Here is a 10,632-nt window from a genome sequence, read left to right on the forward strand (position 1 = left end):
GGCATTTCCCCCCAACCCCTCACTGCAGGGCACACACCCTGAGCTGGTGCAGCAAGAGGAATGAGCTGCACTATACAGAGGTGCACTGGAGACTTTTTAGGTCAAGTTAAACTAACACTTGACTGGGACTGTGTAAACAAGGACGATCCTGCCTTGAGCAGGGGGCTGAAGTAGATGACCTTGTACAGTCCCTTTCAGCCCTGCCTTCCTATGATCCCATTTTTTCTGTGACAAAGAGGGAGTTGGGGCTGTAGCCATTTGGAGACTCAGTCTTATTTCCTGGGTGCTGCTAGGAGTCTGGCAGAGGGCCCTAATTTAGCTCATGAAAAATCCCTCCAAGTGTGGCATTACAGAAAATGAACTGTAACCCCTGCCCCAGCCACATGTAGCACATCAAAGTATGGAGGGAGAGAGAACACAATGCCCAGGAAGACCGGGCTAAACTCTACACAAAGGGTATCGCTCTGCCTTCCTGGGACTGGGTCATGGTGTGCACAGCCCCTCAAGGGAGGAAGGCCACACATGCAATTAAGAGGGAGCTCATTTTCAGATGCACAAAGCAACAAAGGCTTAAACAGCCTCCCTTGGGAGGCACTGCCCTCACATTTTGGCTCTCTGGGTCAGGAAAGCTCTCCTGATGACTTGGCTATGTTTTTCCTTTATTTCACCCTATTGTTGCCCCTTCCTGAGATTAAACTGTTCCTCGTGTTGGATGATTCAACAGGAAATAGGAAATAGTTAAACAGTTCCCTCTTATTTACAAATATACTTACAGAGGTTGGCCAGGTTTTGCTTTCAGTCACCATCAAGCCTGGTCTGCTCTGCTTATCTCCTAGCTGGCCAGTTACAGATTTCAATGAAGGATGCTGAGGAATCCCAGCCAGTCCCTCTTCCGCCATACACACGCTCACATGTCTGCAGGCCCTCCTACACCATTTTTGTCCCGTAGTCTGAACCTCTAGTTCATTCTAAATTTTTTCCATTTTTCCCTAACTTTGGCTCCTGTGAGCGATGGGATCCTGGATAAGATGGATCATGTGCCTGACCCAGCCTGCTAATTCCTTATGATGTACCTTTGAAAGAAAGACAATGTATTGTTTAGACAGTTTAAAGTCCCTAGGGAGAGGTTAGTAACAGGATTAGCATCTAATTTACAGGAATTTATTTCACTGTAGCTTCTTTACCTTCTCTGCAGCTCTAAAAAATTAAGGCAGCTGAAAGCACAAGCATTAACCAAGTATCATGGAGCTGAGAAATGTTACTGGACTCCCCTGATTTCCAGGTGCCTCTTCCAATTGGCCTTGCTGAAAAGTAATGGAAGGGATAAGTGGTTAGCATTATCCCTCAGGCTAAATAATTCAATACCCAAGTCATTGTAAATGCTTAAGTGTGTGGAAAACTATTATAACATTATAACTGCTCTCCACAGAGCTTCATTCGGGGATTTAGATGAGTTTTACAAATTGGACCGGTAAGTCTGGGATGTGGCTGTAGCAACTGCTGTTATATTGTGGGAGCAGGTAGTGGAGGGGGACCAGATTAGCATTTCTTCTGTCAGAAGTATCTTGCTTGCAGTAGGCCAAAGGCAGCAAAGTACACATGCTCCTGGCAATCTGTTTTTTGAAGGGACAAAGCCTAGGCCCTATGGTTCACTGGCTCCAAGCCCTTGAGCAGAACAGGCTCTTGCCAGAATAGGATGTAAACATTTCCTTTGCACGCACACACCCCTGCAGAGCTTGAGCCATGTCAGGCAGGTGCTGCTTGACGCAGCTCTGGGAACTGGATACGCATTTGAGAGAAAGGGACAACTTCAAGTTACCCTGGAACTCCTTTAAGTTGCATCAGGTACAGCCACCCCCATATTTCATCCTGGTACCCAAGATCAAAATGCAAAGATACTCCTGGCCAAAATCTCTTCTCTTTTTTTTTTCTTCCCCCCACCAGAGAGGTAGTGGTTGGCCTATAGCCAAGGATTCCCTATATGAAGGGTATGCCCAGGGAGACACCTAAGGTAGCATTATATGTAGCATTAAAACAATACACAGCAGCCTCAGCAGGACCATGTCTGGGCCCTGCAGAGCTATGAATCTTTAATAAGCTGGCTGATGATTAAAACAAAACAAAACAACAATCCTACATCAACTCTGGCTTCAATTAAAAGCACTTTTTACAATTAAGTCTTGTGGCATTTTCATTTGTTTAGTTGATAAATGAAACAATAGTAAAATATTTGTTCCTTTTTCATTTCAAGTTGAAATACTTCAGAAACTAAAATGAATGGAGTTTCACACACTAGACTTCTCGCCCTTTTTCAGAACTAGAGCTAATGGAAGGAACAATGTCTTTGGCCTTTCTTCTCAGGACCTTGTTACACCTTTACACTGAGCCGTACAGATGTTGATGGGTGTTAGGGCTAGCACAAGTTTGGAGCAGTTGCACTTCAAACCAGCAGTGGTTTGAAGGACTGAAAAGGTAAGAATCCCCCTCTCCCTGATCACCCCCCCCACCATTCAGGTCTTTCCTTCTGGCCCTGGGGCTCCCCAACCCGGCTCCACAGGGGTCCCTCCCTCACTCCCCTGCTTACTTGTGCATCCCAAGGAAGTAGGCAGGGAAGGGTTAACCTGCCCTCCTGAACCCACCACCTCCACCATTGCTGGGTTACTGGGCCCAGAGAGAAGCAGTGGTGGCAGCAGGGCAGGCAAATTAACCCTCCCCTGGGTTACCCTGCCTCCTCCCCTGGGACAGACAGCGTGAGCAGCCACAAGTAAGTGGGGGGTGGAGGGTAGAGGGGAAAGACATGGGGAGGGGGGGCAATAAGCAGGGATCTGGGGTGCTGGGGAAGATGGGGTGGGGGGGAAGAGGGGGCTGATCCAGGCCAGCAACAAGGGGGTGAGGGAGGTGCTTACACTAAGTTGTAGCCTAGAGTGACTACATGTTAGTATAACACAAGCTGGGTAGCACGCGTAATCCTGCCCTGGAGCGGCATAACTTTGAGCTGCATAATGAGTGCTTAAAACTAGTTTCAGGTGTTACTGCGCAGACAACCCAGGAGTTCAGAGCTCCAGGAGCCACCCAAAAAAATTAACATGTAACAAGGCCTTCACTTTTGTTTTGTTAATGTCTCTTATAGGGTGAAAAAAACTAAAACTTAATGCTAGAAAATCCCAGGATTGGAAGGACCTCCAGTGTCATTTAACCCCCTGCAGGGTTAGATGACTTGCTGCTCCCAAAAAATCCCAGAGAAATGCCCATCCAGCCTCTTCTTCAAATCCTCTATTGAAGAAGGTTCGACAGCTTCTCTGGGCAGTCTCTCTCATGAGATCTGTTCTAAATCTGCTTTGCTGTAGTTTAACCCCACCACCTTGTGTCCTACCCCCTGTGATATAGAAGAAATGTTTCTCCATCTTCTGCATGGCAGCCTTTCACATCTTTGAAAACTTCTATCATGTGTCCCCTTAATCTCCTTTTCTGAAAAAACACAGCATGCCCAGTTCTCTCAACTTTGCCTTGTATGGCTTGCAGTCCATTCCCTTTAGCACCTTTTCACTGGCCTCTGGATTGTCTGCAGTTTCTCTACGTCTTTCTAAAAATGTGGTAACCAAAACTGAACATAGTACTGTAGCAGAAGCCTAAGTAGTATCAGGTTAGGGTGGTACTATCACCTCCTACATTTTGCATACAAAGTCTGTTCATAACATCTGACAAAGTAGGCTGTAGCTTATGAAAGCCTATGCTTTTCTGAACAAGTTAGTGTAACCCGGGCAGTACTCCAAGAGATACCCCCTCTCCAATTGAAGGGATCAGAGCAGGTGCACAAGCGCTGTGGGAGGTGTAGGGACTCTCCTCCCCCTATAGGGCAGAGCCAGACCACCACTGGGGACTTAACCATATACCTTTTAATGAAGGAACAATACTGGGAACATAACAGGCATAATCAGGGGGTATAGTAGACACTACAATGCCCCAAGGGGCAGGATTCAACAAAGGTTAGGCACTTACAATTATTGACAAAAGACAAGGTTAACAAAATATAAAATACAAACAGCAGAGCAAATAATACTGCTTGGGGAAATATAAAAAGGCACAAAATACAAAATGTCAATGACAAGGAATATAGGGCCTAGGTACCTGGAGGGGGAGAAACGGGGAAAACCACAATGGCCCACAGCCACCAGTGCTGGTATTGTTTCAAGCTGCTAGGGGTCTTGACCTTCTTGGAGCCCCAGCCTCACATCGAGCTGCCTGGTCTCTGATTGGAGGAGCTGGAAGCCAAGCTGGGAACCCCTCAGGTCGCTGCTCAGATCCTTGCTGAAGCGGGAAGCCTCTCCTGCTGGCCACAGCCCTCGCAGGGGATTCTAGAGCCCAGCAGGAAGCCTCTCCTGCCGGCCACACACCGTGCTGCTGAGGGTCCAACTGCTGCCTGCAGGTCCTGCTCCTTCAGGCTTTTCTGGTGCAACTGCTTCCACCCCACTGGCTCAGCTCTTTGAAGCTCCTTCCTCATGGACCCTCGCTGGTCTCTCCCTAAAATCTGCTGTGCTGCCCCTTTTATCCCCCTCCAGGTGACCCAAGGGGCCAATCAGGGGACATGAGGGGTGAGTCTCTGGGGCCTGATTGGTGAGGAAAGGGAATCCCAAGTCCTCCAATCATCTTTTTCCCTTTCAAAACCCCTGGGCTAGGTCACTGCCAGCTAGCCCGTCACACTACTTTTTAAGATGCTACCCTGCCTTGCCTTCTCCATGCACTGCTTGTGATAAGACAACCCCAAGTTGCATTTGCTTTTCTTGTGACATCACACTGCTGACTCCTGTTGAGTTCATGACCATAACCCCAGATCTTTTGTGACAGTGCTACTGCCAAGCCAGTTATCCTCCATTCTGTCTGTGCAGATTTTTTTCTTCCACAAGTAGCACCTTACACATTTGACTTGGTTGAGTTTAGTTCTGTTGTCCAGTTCTGCTATTTATCAAGATCCTCTTGCATTTTAATCCTGCTTTCCAAAGTGTGTCACCAATTTAGGAAGAATTAAAGAAGGAAAAGGAAAAGAAAAATTCTGTAGATTTGTCAACCAGAAGTTAGAAAAAAACCAGAATTTTTTAATTAGTTTGCCCAAGTGTTCTCAATTCAAGACTTCAGGATTCATGCAGATCTTATTTAAAGAGACAAAGAGAAAAGCTACTCTTTCAGTCCTTAATAGTGCTATGCATTGTTTCTAGCGGACAAACATTCTCTGCCTTCACACCAGATTTATCAGTGGCTTAAATGATGATAAAATATATGTCTCTATGCTATTGTAAAATTACATATCAAGGCAGCCAAATGACCATGGTTTATCATGAAAAGCAAGCCACCGGAAAAGGAAGGAAGTGCAAGAGGTGAAAGTGTGTACACTTGTAGTTTGACACCTTCTTACACACATCTTGGATCTGAGTCTCATTGACCACCCAACTGTACCCAATGTACAGTTTTATCCAAGGCCAGAGATTGTTGTAATGACATGGGATAGAATAGGTTAATGAGATATAATTTGATAATGCAGGGGTGCTCAATATCTGGCCCACAGAGTCATTGTATCTGGCCCACAAGGCTCCCCATGGGTCAGCAAATTTGGCAGCAGGGGAGAGGTTGCCATTAATACAGCTATCCCAAGCCCCACACAGCCAGGCCATGCCCCTTCTCCACTGCATCTGAATCAGGGGTAGGCCATGTCCCCTCACCCCATTACTAAGGTTGAGCACCCCTGCTATACAGGGAAGAGTGGAACCCATTACAAGCAGCGTACTGGGTAGTATACTCTGACAATAAGAGGGAAATGTTTTCCTTTCTAATCTCATTGCTGTTAATACTTGCTGATCGGTGTAACAACAGAAGGCAAAGAATGGCCACACAAATGCATTTGTTTTATTTTTTTTAAGTAACTGCTGTTCCTCTTGGACAGAGGTACACAACCTTTTAGCCTAGTAGGACAGACTGGCAGTGCCCAGTCCATCCAGCACCCAGGGTAGGCACAGCAGACACCATCTGGCCATGCGGAGGGAGGCAGGGGATAACCCAGCCCCAACATGGCCCTGCAGGGGAAGGGGACATGACTTGCCCCAACACAGACCCTTGGGGGAAAAAGGGGTGTGGCCCAGTCCCAATCCAGATGCAGGGGCAAGGGGGCATGGTTCAACCCTAACCTGGCCCTATCAATGGAGGGGAAGAAGGGGGTATGGCCTGGCCCTGATCCAGATGCAAGGCAGAGAGGCATGGCACAGCCCAGTGAGCGAAATGGGGTGTGGCCTAGTCCTGATCTAGATGCAGGGTGGAGGGGCATGGTCTGGCCCTGTGAGGGGAAAGGGGCATGACCAGGCCTCAACCTGGTCCTGTGGTGGGATAATGGCACATGTCCTGACCCCAATCCAGATACCAATGGCAAGGATATTTGAGAACTTGTGGTGCTTTGGAGAGGTTCCAGAAGATTGGAAGAGAGCCAATGTGGTACCTATCTTCAAGAAGGAAGCAAGGAAGATCCAGGGAACTACAAGCCAATCAATTTGACTTCAGTCCCTGGAAAGATCTTGGAAAAAAAAATCAAGGCAAATGGAAAGCAACATTCTGAGAGATAGCCAACATGGCTTTATTGCAAGTATGTCTTGCCTCACCAACCTCATTTCCTTCTATGACCAGGTGAAGCATCACCTGGACAAGGGAGAAGAGGTTGATGTCATATATTGAGATTTTTAAAAAGCCTTTGACTTGGTCTCCCATGATGTCCTCATGGTAAAATTGGGGAACTGCGGCCTCAAGAATCTTACAGTCTGATGGCTGGGGAACTGGCTCCATGGTCGAACCCAGAGAGTGACAGTCAATGAAACTGAGTCCCATGGTGCATGGTAACCAGTGGCATCCCCCAGGGCTCAGTACTTGGACCAGTACTCTTTAATATAGTCATAAATTATCTGGATTTGGGTGTCAGAAGTGGACTGGCTAAGTTTGCAGATGACACCAAATTATGGGGAAGTAGGTCATGCTTGAGGATAGGTTGGTGATTCAGGATGACCTGGACAGGCTTGCAAGGTGGGCAGATCAAAACCTGATGACATTCAACACAGAGAAATGTAGGGTGCTCCACCTCAGGAGAAAGAATCCACATCATACTTATAGGTTTGGCAGTGCTACACTCACTAGCACCATCACCAAGAGAGACTTGGAGGTCATGATTGATCACAAGATGAACATGAGCCACCAATGCGATGCTGCAGCCAGAAAAGGAAATAAAACTCTGGTTTGCATCTACCAATGCATCTCAAGCAAGACCCAAGAAGTCATCCTCCTGCTTTACTCAGCCTTGGTGAGGCCCCAAATGGAGTACCACATTCAGTTCTGGGCTTCATACCTTAAAAAGGTTGTGGAGAAGCTTGAGAGAGTCCAGAGGAGAGCCACGTGCATGATTAGAGGTCAAAAGAGCAGACCTTATGAGGAGAGGCTGAGAGGCATGGGACTTTTCAGCCTGGAGAAGAGAAGGCTCAGAGGGGACTTGGTGGCAGCCTATAAGTATATAAGGGGTGTGCATCAGGAGCTGGAAGAACATCTGTTCACCAGGGCACCCGAAAGGAAGACAAGGTCTAACGGTCACAAACTGCTGGAAGACAGTTTTAGACTAGATATAAGGAAAAACTTCTTTACCATCCGAGTCTCCAGAGTCTTGAATAGACTCCCCACAGAAGTGGTGCAAGCACCTACTCTGGATACCTTTGAGAAATGCCTGGATGCTTATCTTGCTGGGGTCATTTGACTTCCTGCTCTTTGGGCAGAGGTCTGAACCCTATGATCACGTGAGGTCCCTTCCAGCCCTAACATCTATGAAATCTACAGGGGGGAAGGGGCATAGCCTGGCCCCAACTGGACACCAAATTAATGGCCACCAAATTTGTTGACCCACAGGGAGCCCTGAAGGCCAGATGCTATGGCTCCATGGGCTTGATTTGGCCCAGGGGTCAGAGTTTAAGCACCCCTACTCTAGGACCCGTGTCTCCCCAGGCCTTGGGTCTGCTAACACCCAAGTCAGGTCAGACTTCCATTGCTCTCCATGCTCTGCAAACACAGTAAGAAAAATCCCTGCCCCAGACAGCCTACTGGCTGCCCTGACAAGAAGGGCACACAGGTAGGACAAGCAAGTGGCCAGTAGCAGAGGAAAGAAAGAAACCCACATCCACTGAGACCCAGTTGGGCTCTCATACAGCTTGGTCACACTGTCCAGCCCCTGCCAGTCACAGATACAGGTATATTATCACCTCCACCACCATCAGGAACTTCTGTGGGACCTTTCCCCTTTGCCATCACAGGGAAGCACAACAGGAGGCAACACTCCAAGGGTTCAGTTGACTAAGGCTGGCCCTAACAGAATGCACAGCACTTCCCCTATGTGAAGTCAGCCCCTCTCTCATAGAATGTGCCTGGCCTATCCCTTCCAGCTCTGAACCATGTCCTATGGCCTCAAATCTTAATAATAGGAGGAGCTAATGGAAATTTAATCCCAGGACTCATGACTTCATGAAAAAACAAAAAGGCTTCCTGCTTCAAGGTAAACAACCAACCACAATCCAATTTCTAGGCACTTTGTTCCCCCCCCCCCCATTAGCCATACTGTGAATCTTCTTTCTTCCTACATGGCAAGAAGGAAGAGAGGCTGTTAGAACTCGTTGAGAAGAGATTTAGCTCATGATTTATTCTTTTAAAATGTTTTAATAGTCCACACTGGGGAGCCACAACACAGGTCGTAGAACTGGGTGACATTTTTTGGCACACAGTAACATTTTACAAATGTGGTTTTGCAAAATCTGAATAGTTTCAAAACCAAAAACAGGAGAATATTTAGAAAATACAAAATTTTTTGTTCTATTTTTCAAAAAAAGTTAAATAACCTGGAAAACAAAAAATGTTGTGTGGGATCAACCCACAATGAAAGTGTTTTGTTCAGGCTGGCCACTGAACAAACAATCCATTATTAATGCAGCTCTAGTCATGATCAGTCAAGAGGCTTTCAAAGACTCTATCAAACCAAGCATTTTCACAGGCTGTTGATATTTATGATATGAGCATAAAATACTGAATATGGAATTGGCACCCTACCAATGAATTATATTTGCGATGAGGCCTTTCTAGATTGCACTAATAAAATATGGTCTCAATCAATAGCAATCTATTAATGAGTTCTCTTGATGCTCACTAGATTATTTTATTATTTCATTAGTTTGCCCTGCCATACATTTCCAAAGGTCCACAAATTCAATCAAACACCATATTCCTGCCAGTTTGCCAATATCAAAATACAGCTAATAACTACTGAAATAGAGCAGGGATTAATTGCTCCACGTGAATGTCTTACCATAGTTAGAGAATCTATATGAAATATTTTGTATGTGAAAAATCAACAAGGGCTGAGGATTTTTTTCCTCTCTGGTTTTAAGCTTCACTGCACTGAAAGTCATGTCAAGGGTCCAATCCTTCATACAGCTGAAGGATGCGCTATATTCCTAAACCACCCCACACAGGTATCCGTCCAGCCACTTCTTGAAACCCTCCAGTGAAGGAGATGCCACTTCTTCCCTGTACAGTAGCTTGCCCATCTCTCCAACTGCTCTGATACTAAAGAAGAGTTTCCTTGCTTCAGTTAAGATCAAATGCCTCTTGTCCTGTCCTCTGCAGCAAGGAAGAACAGTTGTTCTCCCTCTTCTTTACATCAGTGCTTCAAGTATTTGAAACCTGCTACAAGGTCCCCCCAGCCCTGTTAATCTCCATTGTTATCCAAATTCAGCTAGTCGAGTTCTCTCAACCGTTCCTCATTCCAACCCCTTTATGATCATTGTTGCTTACCTTTGGATCCTCTCTGGTTTCTCTACATCCTTCTTACAATGCAGGCCAAACTGCATTTGGTTTTTTGGGGTTTGTTGTTGTTGTTGTTTTGCAGCTGCATCACATTCCTGACTTGTGTGAAGTTTTACTCCAATCCTCCTCCATGTTTGCAATGCCTCCCAGTTTTGTGTGATCTGTAGCAGTGATCAGGAAGCTCTCTAGCCCTGAATCTAAGCCATTAGTAAAACTGCTCAGCAGCACCAGACCCAGAACAGAATCTATCATGTATTTTTAAAGCAAGAGGTCTGATGATTGGCTTAGTTTGAGGAAATAGATGTTATCGGGCTGTGACCATCTAAAGCAGGTGCAACAGAACCTTGCCAGTCATTGCTGCTTTCCACCTCACTACTTCCCCAAGCCACTCTCTCACTCATCTCTGGAGCCTTCCTGAACCCACCCCTTAGACCCCAACTCTACAGGTGCACCCAACACCAGTTTCTTCTCTCACAGATGAATCATCTACCTACTGTCGTGGAAACACACGTAGCATATTTTTGGGTCAGGTCAGCAGAAGCTTTTATTTAAAAGAAACTATAGCTGTAGGGGGGACTCCAAAGTGACATGGATCTCCCAAGCACTTGGAAGGGGTCCCCCCCCAAGAGCAAAATCAGGAGGCTTATATACTTTTTAACAGTTGCTTATAACTCACGTGATCATATAGTGAAATTAGCATGAAAAGCGGCTATAACATTACTTCATTATTTCTTTGCTGTAATCAGGATGGGAACTAATGGGGGA

The 10,632-nt window shown here is 46.3% G+C and overlaps 1 long non-coding RNA gene across 1 annotated transcript; it reads right to left on the reverse strand.

The window, feature by feature from the left end:
• Nucleotides 1–716: 716 nt before the first annotated feature.
• Nucleotides 717–10,340, reverse strand: LOC112550987. Its single transcript, XR_003095085.1, has 3 exons — nt 9,856–10,340; nt 1,185–1,304; nt 717–1,073 (listed from the first exon to the last, which is right to left on the reverse strand). It is a non-coding gene; the product is annotated as an uncharacterized LOC112550987 (long non-coding RNA).
• Nucleotides 10,341–10,632: the final 292 nt, after the last annotated feature.

This window comes from Alligator sinensis, unplaced genomic scaffold (assembly GCF_000455745.1).
Source record: "Alligator sinensis unplaced genomic scaffold, ASM45574v1 scaffold239_2, whole genome shotgun sequence".
Taxonomy (NCBI): Eukaryota; Metazoa; Chordata; order Crocodylia; family Alligatoridae; genus Alligator; species Alligator sinensis.